The sequence below is a fragment of the Pseudophryne corroboree genome, unplaced genomic scaffold, assembly GCF_028390025.1.
Source record: "Pseudophryne corroboree isolate aPseCor3 unplaced genomic scaffold, aPseCor3.hap2 scaffold_350, whole genome shotgun sequence".
Taxonomy (NCBI): Eukaryota; Metazoa; Chordata; class Amphibia; order Anura; family Myobatrachidae; genus Pseudophryne; species Pseudophryne corroboree.
In genome coordinates this window covers 285,843-300,812 of record NW_026970011.1, presented here as the reverse complement: position 1 = coordinate 300,812, position 14,970 = coordinate 285,843, and the positions used below count along the sequence as shown (strand labels likewise).

Genomic DNA, 14,970 nt, shown 5'->3' with positions numbered 1-14,970 from the left:
TTGCGAGCGATCAACTCGGAATGAGGGCCATGGTTTGATATTTGATGGTGCTTCAGTATTAGGCAGCCTTCCGCCCTCCCATGTTCATCTGAAAAGATGTGGTCTCCCTGCAGTTGTTGTCCCCAGATGAGAGTTCCCTTGTGCTGCCTCAGTTGAATCTCCTTTACTTGACAGAGATGTGCCTGAGCAGCGGCCCTCACCAGCCCTATCCCAAATCATACTTATTTTGCATAGGAGATACCATGGTCATGAAGATTGTTCTCCCAGGGTGAGGTTCATTCATTGCATTCTGGGTATGCTGACCCCTGTGATTTTCCCAAATGTGGGAAACTCGACTGCATTATTTGTGGTAGTGGGGGACTGTGTTTGTGCTTTCCTCTGGTCAGCTCTGGTAAAAGTCAGATTTCTTTGTCTCAGATCTTCCTCTAGCCTTGTTCTTCTTTCGAGAGTTCCCTGGTGCTGCTTCAGTTGGATCTCCTTCACTTCACAGGGGGGAACCCGAGCAGCGACCCTCCCCAGCTCTAGCCCAACTCCTACTTACCTGCCAGGTGAGATACTATGATCATGAAGGTGCTTCTCCCAGGGCAAGGCTCAACCATTGCACTCTGGGTGTGCTGCTCCTGCGATTTCCCCAAATGTGGGAAACTTGACTGCATAATTTGTGTTTCCCCTCGTCGGCTCTCGTATAATTCAGATCTCTTTGTCTCAGGTCTCTCTCCAGCCTAGTTTGCTGTCTGTTTCCACTTCTCTTTTCTTGAGCCGCTCCCTTCTATGCCCTTGCGCACTATCCTGACTTCTCCCGTCTGCTTACTTCGTGCCTTCCAACGCACAATGCGAACTACAGGTAGTGCTGCAGGGCCCACACCCTTTTACTTGTCTTACAGAGTAGCTCTGGAGCAGTTACAGTGCCCAGCTGCTGCAAGAAATCAGCTTGAATGCTTCAGGGGCTGGGGCATAGCCAACATGAGCCCCACACCGAAGGAGGGAGGAGGTGTGTAATGCAAACTAGGGGTCATCCAAGCGCTGCAAAAGGCCGCCATGCCCTGCACGCCCCTTTTCTCTTTTCATATGCAGACGAGGGTTGAAGCCAACTTTGACCCACTGCTTGGATGACATCACCATATGCAAATCCATCTGCTGCAGGCCTTCCCCCAGGAATGCTTGCACTAGTTGTTGCATTTGGTTTGTTGTTTGGGGGTGCTTCAGTATTAGGCAGCCTTCTGCCCTCACATGTTCATCTGAAAATATGTGTTCTCCCTGCAGTTGTTGTCCCCAGATGAGAGTTCCCTTGCGCTGCCTCAGTTGAATCTCCTTTACTTGACAGAGATGTGCCTGAGCAGCGGCCCTCCCCAGCCCTATCCCAAATCATACTTATTTTGCATAGGCGATACCATGGTCATGAAGATTGTTCTCCCAGGGTGAGGTTCATTCATTGCATTCTGGGTATGCTGACCCCTGTGATTTCCCCAAATGTGGGAAACTCGACTGCATTATTTGTGGTAGTGGGGGACTGTGTTTGTGCTTTCCTCTGGCCAGCTCTGGAAAAAGTCAGATTTCTTTGTCTCAGATCTTCCTCTAGCCTTGTTCTTCTTTCGAGAGTTCCCTTGTGCTGCCTCAGTTGGATCTCTTTCACTTGACAGGGGGGTGCCCGAACAGCGACCCTCCCCAGCTCTAGCCCAACTCCTACTTACCTGCCAGGTGAGATACTATGATCATGAAGGTGCTTCTCCCAGGGCAAGGCTCACCCATTGCACTCTGGGTGTGCTGCCCCTGCGATTTCCCCAAATGTGGGAAACTTGACTGCATAATTTGTGTTTCCCTTGGTCGGCTCTCGTATAATTCAGATCTCTTTGTCTCAGGTCTCTCTCCAGCCTAGTTTGCTGTCTGTTTCCACTTCTCTTTTCTTCAGCCGCTCCCTTCTATACCCTTGTGCACTATCCTGACTTCTCCTCCCGTCTGCTTACTTTGTGCCTTCCAATGCACAATGCAAACTACAGGTAGTGCTGCAGGGCCCACACCCTTTTACTTGCCTTACAGAGCAGCTCTGGAGCTGTTACAGTGCCCAGCTGCTGCAAGAAATCAGCTTGAATGCTTCAGGGGATGGGGCATGGCCAACATGAGCCCCACACCAAAGGAGGGTGGAGGTGTTTAATGCGAACTAGGGGTCATCCAAGCACCGCAAAAGGCCGCCATGCCCTGCACGCCCCTTTTCTCTTTTCATATGCAGATGAGGGTTGAAGCCAACTTTGACCCACTGCTTGGATGACATCACCGTATGCAAATCCGTCTTCTGCAGAACTTCCCCCAGAAATTATGCAGTCAAGTGTCCCACATTTGGGGAAATCGCAGGAGCAGCACACCCAGAGTGCAATGGGTGAGCCTTGCCCTGGGAGAAGCACCTTCATGATCATAGTATCTCACCTGGCAGGTAAGTAGGAGTTGGGCTAGAGCTGGGGAGGGTTGCTGCTCGGGTACCCCCCTGTCAAGTGAAGGAGATCCAACTGAGGCAGCACAAGGGAACTCTCGAAAGAAGAACAAGGCTAGAGGAAAATCTGAGACAAAGAAATCTGACTTTTACCAGAGCTGACCAGAGGAAAGCACAAACACAGTCCCCCACTACCACAAATAATGCAGTCGAGTTTCCCACATTTGGGGAAATCACAGGGGTCAGCATACCCAAAATGCAATGAATGAACCTCACCCTCGGAGAACAATCTTCATGACCATGGTATCTCCTATGCAAAATAAGTATGATTTGGGATAGGGCTGGGGAGGGCCGCTGCTCAGGCACATCTCTGTCAAGTAAAGGAGATTCAACTAAGGCAGCACAAGGGAACTCCCATCTGGGGACAACAACTGCAGGGAGAACACATATTTTCAGATGAACATGGGAGGGCAGAAGGCTGCCTAATACTGAAGCACCCCCAAACAACAAACCAAATGCAACAACTAGTACAAGCATTCCTGGGGGAAGTTCTGCAGAAGACGGATTTGCATACGGTGATGTCATCCAAGCAGTGGGCCAAAGTTGGCTGGAACCCTCATCTGCATATGAAAAGAGAAAAGGGGTATGCAGGGCATGGCGGCCTTTTGCGGCGCTTGGATGACCCTTAGTTCGCATTAAACGCCCCCACCCTCCTTCGGTGTGGGGCTCATGTTGGCTATGCCCCAGCCCCTGAAGCATTCAAGCTGATTTCTTGCAGCAGCTGGGCACTGTAACAGCTCCAGAGCTGCTCTGTACGGCAAGTAAAAGGGTGTGGGCCCTGCAGCACTACCTGTAGTTTGCATTGTGCATTGGAAGGCACTTAAGAATAGAGAAGTGGAAACAGACAGCAAACTAGGCTGGAGAGAGACCTGAGACTAAGAGATCTGAATTATACGAGAGCCGACCAAGGGAAACACAAATTATGCAGTCAAGTTTCCCACATTTGGGGAATTCACAGGGGCAGCACAACCAGAGTGCAATGGGTGAGCCTTGCCCTGGGAGAAGCACCTTCATGATCATAGTATCTCACCTGGCAGGTAAGTAGGAGTTGGGCTAGAGCTGGGGAGGGTCGCTGCTCGGGCACCCCCCTGTCAAGTGAAAGAGATCCAACTGTGGCAGCACAAGGGAACTCTCGAAAGAAGAACAAGGCTAGAGGAAGATCTGAGATAAAGAAATCTGATTTTTACCAGAGCTGACCAGAGGAAAGCACAAACACAGTCCCCCACTACCACAAATAATGCAGTCGAGTTTCCCACATTTGGGGAAATCACAGGGGTCAGCATACCCAGAATGCAATGAATGAACCTCACCCTGGGAGAACAATCTTCATGACCATGGTATCGCCTATGCAAAATAAGTATGATTTGGGATAGGGCTGGGGAGGGCCGCTGCTCAGGCACATCTCTGTCAAGTAAAGGAGATTCAACTGAGGCAGCACAAGGGAACTCTCATCTGGGGACAACAACTGCAGGGAGAACACATATTTTCAGATGAACATGGGAGGGCAGAAGGCTGCCTAATACTGAAGCACCCCCAAACAACAAACCAAATGCAACAACTAGTGCAAGCATTCCTGGGGGAAGGCCTGCAGCAGATGGATTTGCATATGGTGATTTCATCCAAACAGTGGGTCAAAGTTGGCTTCAACCCTCGTCTGCATATGAAAAGAGACAAGGGGCGTGCAGGGCATGGCGGCCTTTTGCGGCGCTTGGATGACCCCTAGTTCGCATTACACACCTCCACCCTCCTTCGGTGTGGGGCTCATGTTGGCTATTCCCCAGCCCCTGAAGCATTCAAGCTGATTTCTTGCAGCAGCTGGGCACTGTAACTGCTCCAGAGACGCTCTGTAAGGCAAGTAAAAGGGTGTGGGTCCTGCAGCACTACCTGTAGTTTGCATTGTGCGTTGGAAGGCACGAAGTAAGCAGACGGGAGAAGTCAGGATAGTGCGCAAGGGCATAGAAGGGAGCGGCTCAAGAAAAGAGAAGTAGAAACAGACAGCAAACTAGGCTGGAGAGAGACCTGAGACAAAGAGATCTGAATTATACGAGAGCCGACCAGGGGAAACACAAATTATGCAGTCAAGTTTCCCACATTTGGGGAAATCGCAGAAGCAGCACACCCAGAGTGCAATGGGTGAGCCTTGCCCTGGGAGAAGCACCTTCATGATCATAGTATCTCACCTGGCAGGTAAGTAGGAGTTGGGCTAGAGCTGGGGAGGGTCGCTGCTCGAGCATCCCCCTGTCAAGTAAAGGAGATTCAACTGAGGCAGCACAAGGGAACTCTCATCTGGGGACAACAACTGCAGGGAGAACACATATTTTCAGATAAAAATCTTGGTCATGCTCTGGTTTCTCTTCAGAACGAACAAATCTTTCGCCTTTTACTAAAGATTTCCGTGGAGAGGAGCAAAACCGAGTTTTATCTCAATTTTTGCATGCCCCATGTTTTTGGGGTTTCTTTTATCGGTTTAAAGATAGAATGAGTGTGCTTTAATGTAAGCTCATTTGCATAGAAATGACAGTAAATGTTTGTTTCTTTTCAAACAGAACTTTCTTGACCATGCTACTTGCTTGAAAGATCTGGGAGCACATGGAATACAGTACAAACCATGCTTATAGCAAGGAGAAGACAGGTGAGAAATCTGCTTTCTTTCAAATTGGGCGCTCACTTTGATCTGAATGAGGACTGCTGGCACGGCACTCAGGCGACAGGTGGAATCTTGGTCATGCTCTGGTTTCTCTTCAGAACGAACAAATCTTTCGCCTTTTACTAAAGATTTCCGTGGAGAGGAGCAAAACTGAGTTTTATCTCAATTTTTGCATGCCCCATATTATTGGGGTTTCTTTTATCGGATTAAAGACAGAACGAGTGTGCTTTCTTGTTAGCTTTAATGTAAGTTTATTTGCATAACAATGACAATAAATGTCTGTTTCTTTTCAAGCAGAACTTTCTTGACCATACTAATTGCTTGAAAGATCTGGGAGCACATGGAAAAGAGTACAAACCATGCTTATAGCAAGGGGAAGCCTGGTGAGAAATCTGCTTTCTTTCTTTCAAATTGGGTGCTCACTTTGAGCTGAATGAGGACTGCTGGCATGGCACTCAGGCGACAGGTGGAATCTTGGTCATGCTCTGGTTTCTCTTCAGAACGAACAAATCTTTTGCCTTTTACTAAAGATTTCCGTGGAGAGGAGCAAAACTGAGTTTTATCTCAATTTTTGCATGCCCCGTCTTATTGGGGTTTCTTTTATCAGTTTAAAGATAGAACGAGTGTGCTTTAATGTAAGCTCATTTGCGTAGAAATGACAGTAAATGTTTGTTTCTTTTCAAACAGAACTTTCTTGACTATACTAATTGCTTGAAAGATCTGGGAGCACATGGAAAAGAGTACAAACCATGTTTATAGCAAGGGGAAGCCTGGTGAGAAATCTGCTTTCTTTCTTTCAAATTGGGTGCTCACTTTGAGCTGAATGAGGACTGCTGGCATGGCACTCAGGCGACAGGTAGAATCTTGGTCATGCTGTGGTTTCTCTTCAGAACGAACAAATCTTTCGCCTTTTACTAAAGATTTCCGTGGAGAGGAGCAAAACTGAGTTTTATCTCAATTTTTGCATGCCCCATCTTATTGGGGTTTTATTTTATTGGTTTAAAGATAGAACGAGTGTGCTTTAATGTAAGCTCATTTGCATAGAAATGACAGTAAATGTTTGTTTCTTTTCAAACAGAACTTTCTTGACCACACTAATTGTTTGAAAGATCTGGGAGCACATGGAAAAGAGTACAAACCATGTTTATAGCAAGGGGAAGCCTGGTGAGAAATCTGCTTTCTTTCATTCAAATTGGGTGCTCACTTTGAGCTGAATGAGAACTGCTGGCATGGCACTCAGGCGACAGGTGGAATCTTGGTCATGCTCTGGTTTCTCTTCAGAACTAACAAATATTTCGCCTTTTATTAAAGATTTCCGTGGAGAGGAGCAAAACTGAGTTTTATCTCAATTTTTGCATGCCCCATATTATTGGGGTTTCTTTTATCAGTTTAAAAACAGAACGAGTGTGCTTTCTTGTTAGCTTTAATGTAAGTTTATTTGCATAACAATGACAGTAAATGTTTGTTTCTTTTCAAACAGAACTTTCTTGACCATGCTACTTGCTTGAAAGATCTGGGAGCACATGGAAAACAGTACTAACCATGCAGTATCACAAGAGCCTTTATTTGATCTTTCATGAAGATAGAGCAGAATTGAGGACACGTCAACAATTTCTGCCGAAGGTGGTTCATCTTTCCACATGGTGCCTTTGGCCACTGACACCTTCGTTGAGTCAAAGTCTCTGGCTGTGGTCAGAACTTTGAAAATTTATGTCACCAGAACGGTTCAGATTAGGAAAACAGAGGCTCTGTTTGTCCTGTATGCTCCCAACATGATTGGGTGTCCTGCTTCCATGCAGACCATTATGCGCTGGATCTGTGGTAAGATTCAGCATGCTCATTCCACGGCAGGATTGCCGTTACTGAATTAGGTGAAGACCCATTCTACTAGAAAGGTGGGTTCATCCTGGGCAGCTGGTCGGGGAGTCTCGGCATTGCAACTTTGCCGAGCAGCTATTTAGTAAACACTTTTGCTAAGTTTTACAAGTTTGATACCTTGGCTGATGATAACCTCAAGTTGGGTCATTCGGTGCTGCAGAGTCGTACGCACTCTCCCACCCGTTCAAGAGCTTTGGTATAACCCCATGGTTCTTAATGTGACCCCAGCATCCTCTAGGTCGTATGAGAAAATAGGATTTTAATACCTACCGGTAAATCCTTTTCTCTTAGTACGTAGAGGATGCTGGGCACCCGTCCCAGTCCATACTGTGTCTGCAGTTATTACTTGTGGTTATACACATGTTGTGTTACGGTTCTGGTCAGCTTTTTGCTGCAATTGTTCATGCCGTTGGCTTGTGTTCTGTTGAATGCCACGTTCTGCGGCATGCTTAAGGTGTGAGCTGGTAAGATGCTCACCTTAGTTTAACAATAAATCCTTTCCTCGAAATGTCCGTCTCCCTGGGCACAGTTCCTATAACTGGAGTCTGGAGGAGGGGCATAGAGGGAGGAGCCAGTTCACACCCTTTGAAAGTCTTAAAGTGCCCATGTCTCTTGCGGATCCCGTCTATACCCCTTGGTTCTTAATGTGACCCCAGCATCCTCTACGGACTAAGAGAAAAGGATGCCCTTGTGTACTATCCTGACTTCTCCTCCCGTCTGCTTACTTTGTGCCTTCCAACGCACAATGCGAACTACAGGTGGTGCTGCAGGGCCCACACCCTTTTACTTGCCTTACAGAGCAGCTCTGGAGCTGTTACAGTGCCCAGCTGCTGCAAGAAATCAGCATGAATGCTTCAGGGGATGGGGCATGGCCAACATGAGCCCCACACCAAAGGAGGGTGGGGGTGTTTAATGCGAACTAGGGGTCATCCAAGCACTGCAAAAGGCCGCCATGCCCTGCATGCCCCTTTTCTCTTTTTATATGCAGATGAGGGTTCCAGCCAACTTTGGCCCACTGCTTGGATGACATCACCGTATGCAAATCCGTCTGCTGCAGACCTTCCCCCAGGAATGCTTGTACTAGTTGTTGGATATGGTTTGATATTTGATGGTGCTTCAGTATTAGGCAGCCTTCCGCCCTCCCATGTTCATCTGAAAAGATGTGGTCTCCCTGCAGTTGTTGTCCCCAGACGAGAGTTCCCTTGTGCTTCCTCAGTTGAATCTCCTTAACTTGACGGGGGAGGGGCTGCCCGAGCTGCCACCCTCCCCAGCCCTATCCCAACTCATACTTATTTTACATATTAGATCTCTTGATCATGAAGATTGTTCTCACAGGGTGAGGTTCATCCATTATATTTTAAAATAGGAAGGTACAAATTACATATTTGAATTGCATCTATGTGCTGGATTCAAATGTGTCCCCCCCCCTTCCTTTCTCAATTGTGCCCGTCAGCAGCTATTCTAAGGTTGCTGCCAATGGGTGTGACACATTAATTTCTTCTGTGGGGTACACTGGACTCCACAAGGATTCACATTGGGGTGTAGAGTAGGATCTTGATCTGAGGCACCAACCGGCTCAAAGCTTTTGACTGTTCCCAAGAAGCTCAGTGCATTCTCCTCTATAACCCCGCTTCCATGAACAGGGAGCTCAGTTTGTAGTTGGTGCCTTCAGTAGCAGGCCAATTAACAGGGGCCTGCCTCAGGCAGCCTATTCTTAGCTATTAATTTTGACAAGAAAAGAAGAACTTGTTTTATGAGAATCTACAAGGGCTGCAGCAGGCTAGGTCTAATAGACATCTTTACTGCAGCTTCATCACTCCCAGCGGCGCTATATACTCCCGTGCCCTGGTTGCTGGGTCACTGCAGCGGAGGCTCCGGTTTCATCCTAAGGTCAGTCACACACACACCACCCTTCCGGATCACGAGGCCGCTGATGAAGGGGAGCGAGGCCGTAGGGGGTGGGCCGTGTGCGCACTGCGGTGGACACTGATTACTGGGCAGCCGCTCCACTAGCCACCAGGTACAGTTAAGGAGCACAGGTCTGGGGGTTTTTCTCCTATATTAACCCAATTTTGTACTGCCCGCAGCGCATTGTGATAGGTAATAGGGCCTGATTCAGGTTGGATTGCAATCACAATAAGCGATCCAACTGCAAAAATTGCTAAGAGCATACGCATGTGCCTGCATTTTCTGCGGCACCCCGCAGAGAATGTGATCGCCTCTGCCTGTCAATCGGGGCGGGGAAGGGGGGGAGAGGTCGGTCAGCAACACTCCATTTCCAAGTCAGGGATGGAGCGGTGCGGGGGCAAGGCTTCAAAATGGGGTCTGCAACGGAGGAGACACAGGGGGCGTGGTCACAGCGGCTGTATGACATCACATTCAGCCGCTGTGATCACAAAAATGGTGGCGGCTTCCTGCGCGCACATACAGTCTGCACCAGCAGGAGCCTACACCATTTTTTATGATCACGCTGAACTGCAGTGCGACTGCAATTACAGCATGGTCAAGAAGGGAGGCGTCATGCTGGGTGGCCATGCCCTGTCACTGTGCAGGAGCCAGCACCGCTCACACACTAGTCCCCGGGTGCAGCCCCCAACCCCCGGGACACCCGGAGCAACAAAATGTAGATTCAGGCCACCAGGCCACGCCCCTACCTATGAAACCATGCCTCCTTTTTACCATTGCGCTGCTTATCTGCGCGCACTGCATTACAATCTCCCTCGCCACCTCTCTGGGTGTCACCAGTGATAGTGACACCTCTGCCATGCTTGTAGCAGCTGGTCCTAAGATCTACGCCTCAAACCCTGAGTGTTTGCCCTTGTGACTTGTTGATCATCATAGCGAAGCAGATGCTTACAGAAAACTGCAGGGGCTTAGATTGAAAATAAAAAAATTGATGGGTATAAGGTAGAGAGGAGCGGGTTCGGTTCTCCGAGAACCGAATTCCCCACGAACTCCACGTGGTTTACACTGGTCCGAGGCAGGCTCGGTTGTTCCCGCCTGACTCGGAAAACCTGAACAAGGGAAAATGTCATCATCCCGCTGTCGGATTCTCGCGAGATTCGGATTCCATATAAAGAGCTGCGCGTTGCTGCCATTTTTACTCGTGCATTGAAGAGAGAGCGGAGAGGACGTGGCTATGTTCTCTCAGTGGAAATCTCAATATCAGTGCTCAGTATCAGTGGTTACTTATTGCTGCTCAGTAAAACTAGTAGTGTGTCTCTCCTGCTCAGTGTCAGTTCTCAGTAGTATCCTCATCAGTGCTCAGTATCACTGCTCATTGTCTTGTGCTGCATTGTGGTGCTCAGCATACTACAGTACATTACTAATAGTCCAGTGCTGCATCTTGCTGCTCAGTGTCAGTTCTAGTATCCTCATCAGTGCTCACTATCACTGCTCATTGCATTGTGGTGTTCTGTATACTACAATAACATAGTAATATAGTAACATAGTTTTTGAGGTTGAATAGAGGCAAATTGCCCATCGTGTTCAACCTGTTTTAAGTTGTGATGATTCTACATACTTGCTGAATAATGTTTTATGACTAGTTAGCTACTATAACTCATGTTACCCCCGGATTAACCATGTTGATATTTTAAGTATTATAACCTTGGATAGCTTTTTCATTCAGAAATGTATCCATTCCTTTTTTAAATCCAATTACAGAGTCCGCCATTACCACCTTCCCTGGCAGGGAATTCCACATCCTGATTGCCCTAACAGTGAAGAAACCTTTCCTCCATTGCGTTCTGAACTTTCCTCCAGTCGCAGCGAGTGACCACGTGTTCTTTTAATAAATAATTCCTCTGATAACTCTTTGTTATGTATCTTTACATATTTGAAGATATTAATAATATCTCCTCTTAGGCACCTCTTTTCTAGTGTATAAATATTCAGCCTAGTAAGTCTTTCCTTATAGTCCAGTACTTTTAGGCCTTTAATCAATTTAGTCTTCAGGATCTCTTACACTTCCATGAGCAGCAGAGTAGTGCAATGGAAGCATGCTGGGCCCATTACCCAGAGGTCGATTGATCGAAACTATCCTCTGCTATGTGCATTTTTTTTTTATAATTAAAGTAATCAAAAACTGGGATTGATATTTTGGCTCTTTTATTTTTACTTAAAGTACAATAACTTTTATCATTTTAATTTGTTTTAATAGTATATTGACAGCATTGTTTTCTTTAAAAAATCCACTTAATTTTTTTTACCCTATTACTGAAATGGTAATTGACAAAAACAAACTACATTGTCACCAGAAGAGCAATGCAAAATGTACAAGTGATATATGAAAATCATCTTCCATCTTGAATTTCAATGATGCATTGGGACAACAATTTGTGAGAAACATCTTCACCCATAAAGAAAGATTTTCTTAATTCCTTACCTGTGTGCTGATTAGATATCACCTTGTTTTCACATTAAACAGACTTCCCCGTGAGGAAGCAGCAAGGATGCAGTGACGTTTCCTGGTGTCAACCTGTATTATTTCAGTAGACATTGAAATGAGGATGCATCTTTGATGCCTTTCCAATGAAGCAAGTTTATTTCAGTAATAGGTGAAAAACCATTCCTACAAAGGTGTTAATCAGAGACTTGGCTTTGTGGACACTTTTCAGAGAGCAAATTTGTTAGCATAAACATAAAATCAGAAAATGAAGAGCTGTTTAATCACTCAATTGGACTTTTCTGCCAGCATATTTTTTTTTCTCTGCAACCCACTGCTAAATTGTGCTTCCTAGCTGTTTTTTTTATAAAATCACTTAATCAAATCTAACTCTGATTACATCAGAGAAGGCCAGGTACCCTACACCATAAGGTTTTTTTTTGAAATTTTGACTTGTCTACTTAAAGATCACCAAAATCTGATTACAAGGTCAATTACATCCCTGGGTGGGATTGAACCACCAACCTTTTGGTTAATAGCCAAACATGCTAACCGATTGCGCCACAGAGACACCTTGCAAAAGTCAATACTGACAAAGGCTAATAATCATTCATCTAGAACGTTTCCTAGAAAAACTTTAAAAAGTCAATAATCTGGAGAATTTTTGTAAGAAACACATTGGTACATTCCCATGATGAGTGAGTGCTTCAGGATTTCTTGCACTTACATGGGCTATTAACCAAAAGGTTGGTGGTTCAATCCCACCCAGGGATGTAATTGACCTTGTCATCAGATTTTGGTGATCTTTAAGTAGACAAGTCAAAATTTCAAACCCCCTCTTATGGTGTAGGGTACCTGGCCTTCTCTGACGTAATCAGAGTTAGATTTAATTAAGTGATTTTATAAAAAACAGCTAGGAAGCACAATTTAGCAGTGGGTTGCAGAGAAAAAAATAAAATTTTAAACCTACCGGTAATTTTTTTTTCTCGTAGTCCGTAGAGGATGATGGGGACTCCGTAAGGACCATGGGGGATAGACGGGCTCCGCAGCAGACATGGGCACTTTAAGAAAGACTTTAGATCTGGGTGTGCACTGGCTCCTCCCTCTATGCCCCTCCTCCATACCTCAGTTAGAGAAACTGTGCCCAGAGGAGACGGACAGTACGAGGAAAGGATTTTTGTTAATCCAAGGTCAAGATTCATACCAGCCACACCAATCACACCGTATAACTTGTGATATACTACCCAGTTAACAGTATGAAAACAACATAGCATCAGTCCAAGACCGATGAAAACTAACATATAACCCTTTTGTAAGCAATAACTATATACAAGTCTTGCAGAAGTAGACCGCACTTGGGACGGGCACCCAGCATCCTCTACGGACTACGAGAAAAAGATTTACCGGTAGGTTTAAAATCTTATTTTCTCTTACGTCCTAGAGGATGCTGGGGACTCCGTAAGGACCATGGGGATTATACCAAAGCTCCCAAACGGGCAGGAGAGTGCGGATGACTCTGCAGCACCGATTGAGCAAACAGGAGGTCCTCCTCAGCCAGGGTATCAAACTTATAGAACTTTGCAAAGGTGTTTGAACCAACTTTGACCCACTGCTTGGATGACATCACCATATGCAAATCCATCTGCGGCAGGCCTTCCCCCAGGAATGCTTGCACTAGTTGTTGCATTTGGTTTGTTGTTTGGGGGTGCTTCAGTATTAGGCAGCCTTCTGCCCTCCCATGTTCATCTGAAAATATGTGTTCTCCCTGCAGTTGTTGTCCCCAGATGAGAGTTCCCTTGTGCTGCCTCAGTTGAATCTCCTTTACTTGACAGAGATGTGCCTGAGCAGCGGCCCTCCCCAGCCCTATCCCAAATCATACTTATTTTGCATAGGAGATACCATGGTCATGAAGATTGTTCTCCCAGGGTTAGGTTCATTCATTGCATTCTGGGTATGCTGACCCCTGTGATTTCCCCAAATGTGGGAAACTCAACTGCATTATTTGTGGTAGTGGGGGACTGTGTTTGTGCTTTCCTCTGGTCAGCTCTGGTAAAAGTCAGATTTCTTTGTCTCAGATCTTCCTCTAGCCTTGTTCTTCTTTCGAGAGTTCCCTTGTGCTGCCTCAGTTGGATCTCCTTCACTTGACAGGGGGGTGCCCGAGCAGCGACCCTCCCCAGCTCTAGCCCAACTCCTACTTACCTGCCAGGTGAGATACTATGATCATGAAGATGCTTCTCCCAGGGCAAGGCTCACCCATTGCACTCTGGGTGTGCTGCCCCTGCGATTTCCCCAAATGTGGGAAACTTGACTGCATAATTTGTGTTTCCCCTGGTCGGCTCTCATATAATTCAGATCTCTTTGTCTCAGGTCGCTCTCCAGCCTAGTTTGCTGTCTGTTTCCACTACTTTTTCTTGAGCCCCTCCCTTCTATACCCTTGTGCACTATCCTGACTTCTCCCGTCTGCTTACTTTGTGCCTTCCAACGCACAATGCAAACTACAGGTAGTGCTGCAGGGCCCACACCCTTTTACTTGCTTTACAGAGCAGCTCTGGAGCTGTTACAGTGCCCAGCTGCTGCAAGAAATCAGCTTGAATGCTCCAGGGGCTGGGGCATAGCCAACATGAGCCCCACACCGAAGGAGGGTGGAGGTGTTTAATGCGAACTAGGGGTCATCCAAGCGCTGCAAAAGGCCGCCATGCCCTGCACACCCCTTTATTCTTTTCATATGCAGACGAGGGTTGAAGCCAACTTTGACCCACTGCTTGGATGACATCACCATATTCAAATCCATCTGCTGCAGGCCTTCCCCCAGGAATGCTTGCACTAGTTGTTGCATTTGGTTTGTTGTTTGGGGGTGCTTCAGTATTAGGCAGCATTCTGCCCTCCCATGTTCATCTGAAAATATGTGTTCTCCCTGCAGTTGTTGTCCCCAGATGAGAGTTCCCTTGTGCTGCCTCAGTTGAATCTCCTTTACTTGACAGAGATGTGCCTGAGCAGCGGCCCTCCCCAGCCCTATCCCAAATCATACTTATTTTGCATAGGAGATACCATGGTCATGAAGATTGTTCTCCCAGGGTTAGGTTCATTAATTGCATTCTGGGTATGCTGACCCCTGTGATTTCCCCAAATGTGGGAAACTCAACTGCATTATTTGTGGTAGTGGGGGACTGTGTTTGTGCTTTCCTCTGGTCAGCTCTGGTAAAAGTCAGATTTCTTTGTCTCAGATCTTCCTCTAGCCTTGTTCTTCTTTCGAGAGTTCCCTTGTGCTGCCTCAGTTGGATCTCCTTCACTTGACAGGGATGTGCCCGAGCAGCGACCCTCCCCAGCTCTAGCCCAACTCCTACTTACCTGCCAGGTGTGATACTATGATCATGAAGGTGCTTTTCCCAGGGCAAGGCTCACCCATTGCACTCTGGGTGTGCTGCCCCTGCGATTTCCCCAAATGTGGGAAACTTGACAGCAGAATTTGTGTTTCCCCTGGTCGGCTCTCGTATAATTCAGATCTCTTTGTCTCAGGTCTCTCTACAGCCTAGTTTGCTGTCTGTTTCCACTTCTTTTTTCTTGAGCCCCTCC

General features: G+C 46.7%; 15 non-coding genes and 3 pseudogenes across 15 annotated transcripts; 13 read left to right on the top strand and 5 right to left on the bottom strand.

Moving 5' to 3' along the window:
- The first annotated feature begins 217 nt into the window (after window positions 1-217).
- On the top strand, window positions 218-381 carry LOC135020464 (U1 spliceosomal RNA). The gene has a single exon (XR_010217892.1). It is a non-coding gene; the product is annotated as a U1 spliceosomal RNA (small nuclear RNA).
- A 152-nt stretch (window positions 382-533) lies between these two features.
- Window positions 534-669, top strand: LOC135020613 (U1 spliceosomal RNA; annotated as a pseudogene).
- Window positions 670-1,367: 698 nt separating this feature from the next.
- LOC135020412 (U1 spliceosomal RNA) lies at window positions 1,368-1,531 on the top strand. The gene has a single exon (XR_010217840.1). It is a non-coding gene; the product is annotated as a U1 spliceosomal RNA (small nuclear RNA).
- A 152-nt stretch (window positions 1,532-1,683) lies between these two features.
- Window positions 1,684-1,846, top strand: LOC135020538 (U1 spliceosomal RNA). The gene has a single exon (XR_010217962.1). It is a non-coding gene; the product is annotated as a U1 spliceosomal RNA (small nuclear RNA).
- Window positions 1,847-2,293: 447 nt separating this feature from the next.
- Window positions 2,294-2,436, bottom strand: LOC135020597 (U1 spliceosomal RNA; annotated as a pseudogene).
- Window positions 2,437-2,588: 152 nt separating this feature from the next.
- LOC135020368 (U1 spliceosomal RNA) lies at window positions 2,589-2,752 on the bottom strand. The gene has a single exon (XR_010217798.1). It is a non-coding gene; the product is annotated as a U1 spliceosomal RNA (small nuclear RNA).
- A 615-nt stretch (window positions 2,753-3,367) lies between these two features.
- On the bottom strand, window positions 3,368-3,530 carry LOC135020666 (U1 spliceosomal RNA). Its single transcript, XR_010218039.1, has one exon. It is a non-coding gene; the product is annotated as a U1 spliceosomal RNA (small nuclear RNA).
- Window positions 3,531-3,682: 152 nt separating this feature from the next.
- Window positions 3,683-3,846, bottom strand: LOC135020411 (U1 spliceosomal RNA). Its single transcript, XR_010217839.1, has one exon. It is a non-coding gene; the product is annotated as a U1 spliceosomal RNA (small nuclear RNA).
- Window positions 3,847-4,517: 671 nt separating this feature from the next.
- Window positions 4,518-4,680, bottom strand: LOC135020569 (U1 spliceosomal RNA). Its single transcript, XR_010217982.1, has one exon. It is a non-coding gene; the product is annotated as a U1 spliceosomal RNA (small nuclear RNA).
- Window positions 4,681-4,824: 144 nt separating this feature from the next.
- LOC135020719 (U5 spliceosomal RNA) lies at window positions 4,825-4,940 on the top strand. Its single transcript, XR_010218073.1, has one exon. It is a non-coding gene; the product is annotated as a U5 spliceosomal RNA (small nuclear RNA).
- Window positions 4,941-5,210: 270 nt separating this feature from the next.
- Window positions 5,211-5,326, top strand: LOC135020706 (U5 spliceosomal RNA). Its single transcript, XR_010218060.1, has one exon. It is a non-coding gene; the product is annotated as a U5 spliceosomal RNA (small nuclear RNA).
- Window positions 5,327-5,612: 286 nt separating this feature from the next.
- On the top strand, window positions 5,613-5,728 carry LOC135020717 (U5 spliceosomal RNA). Its single transcript, XR_010218071.1, has one exon. It is a non-coding gene; the product is annotated as a U5 spliceosomal RNA (small nuclear RNA).
- Window positions 5,729-6,002: 274 nt separating this feature from the next.
- Window positions 6,003-6,118, top strand: LOC135020730 (U5 spliceosomal RNA). The gene has a single exon (XR_010218083.1). It is a non-coding gene; the product is annotated as a U5 spliceosomal RNA (small nuclear RNA).
- A 275-nt stretch (window positions 6,119-6,393) lies between these two features.
- LOC135020739 (U5 spliceosomal RNA) lies at window positions 6,394-6,509 on the top strand. The gene has a single exon (XR_010218093.1). It is a non-coding gene; the product is annotated as a U5 spliceosomal RNA (small nuclear RNA).
- A 6,763-nt stretch (window positions 6,510-13,272) lies between these two features.
- LOC135020758 (U1 spliceosomal RNA) lies at window positions 13,273-13,436 on the top strand. The gene has a single exon (XR_010218111.1). It is a non-coding gene; the product is annotated as a U1 spliceosomal RNA (small nuclear RNA).
- Window positions 13,437-13,588: 152 nt separating this feature from the next.
- LOC135020551 (U1 spliceosomal RNA) lies at window positions 13,589-13,730 on the top strand (annotated as a pseudogene).
- Window positions 13,731-14,421: 691 nt separating this feature from the next.
- Window positions 14,422-14,585, top strand: LOC135020437 (U1 spliceosomal RNA). The gene has a single exon (XR_010217865.1). It is a non-coding gene; the product is annotated as a U1 spliceosomal RNA (small nuclear RNA).
- A 152-nt stretch (window positions 14,586-14,737) lies between these two features.
- On the top strand, window positions 14,738-14,900 carry LOC135020669 (U1 spliceosomal RNA). Its single transcript, XR_010218040.1, has one exon. It is a non-coding gene; the product is annotated as a U1 spliceosomal RNA (small nuclear RNA).
- Window positions 14,901-14,970: the final 70 nt, after the last annotated feature.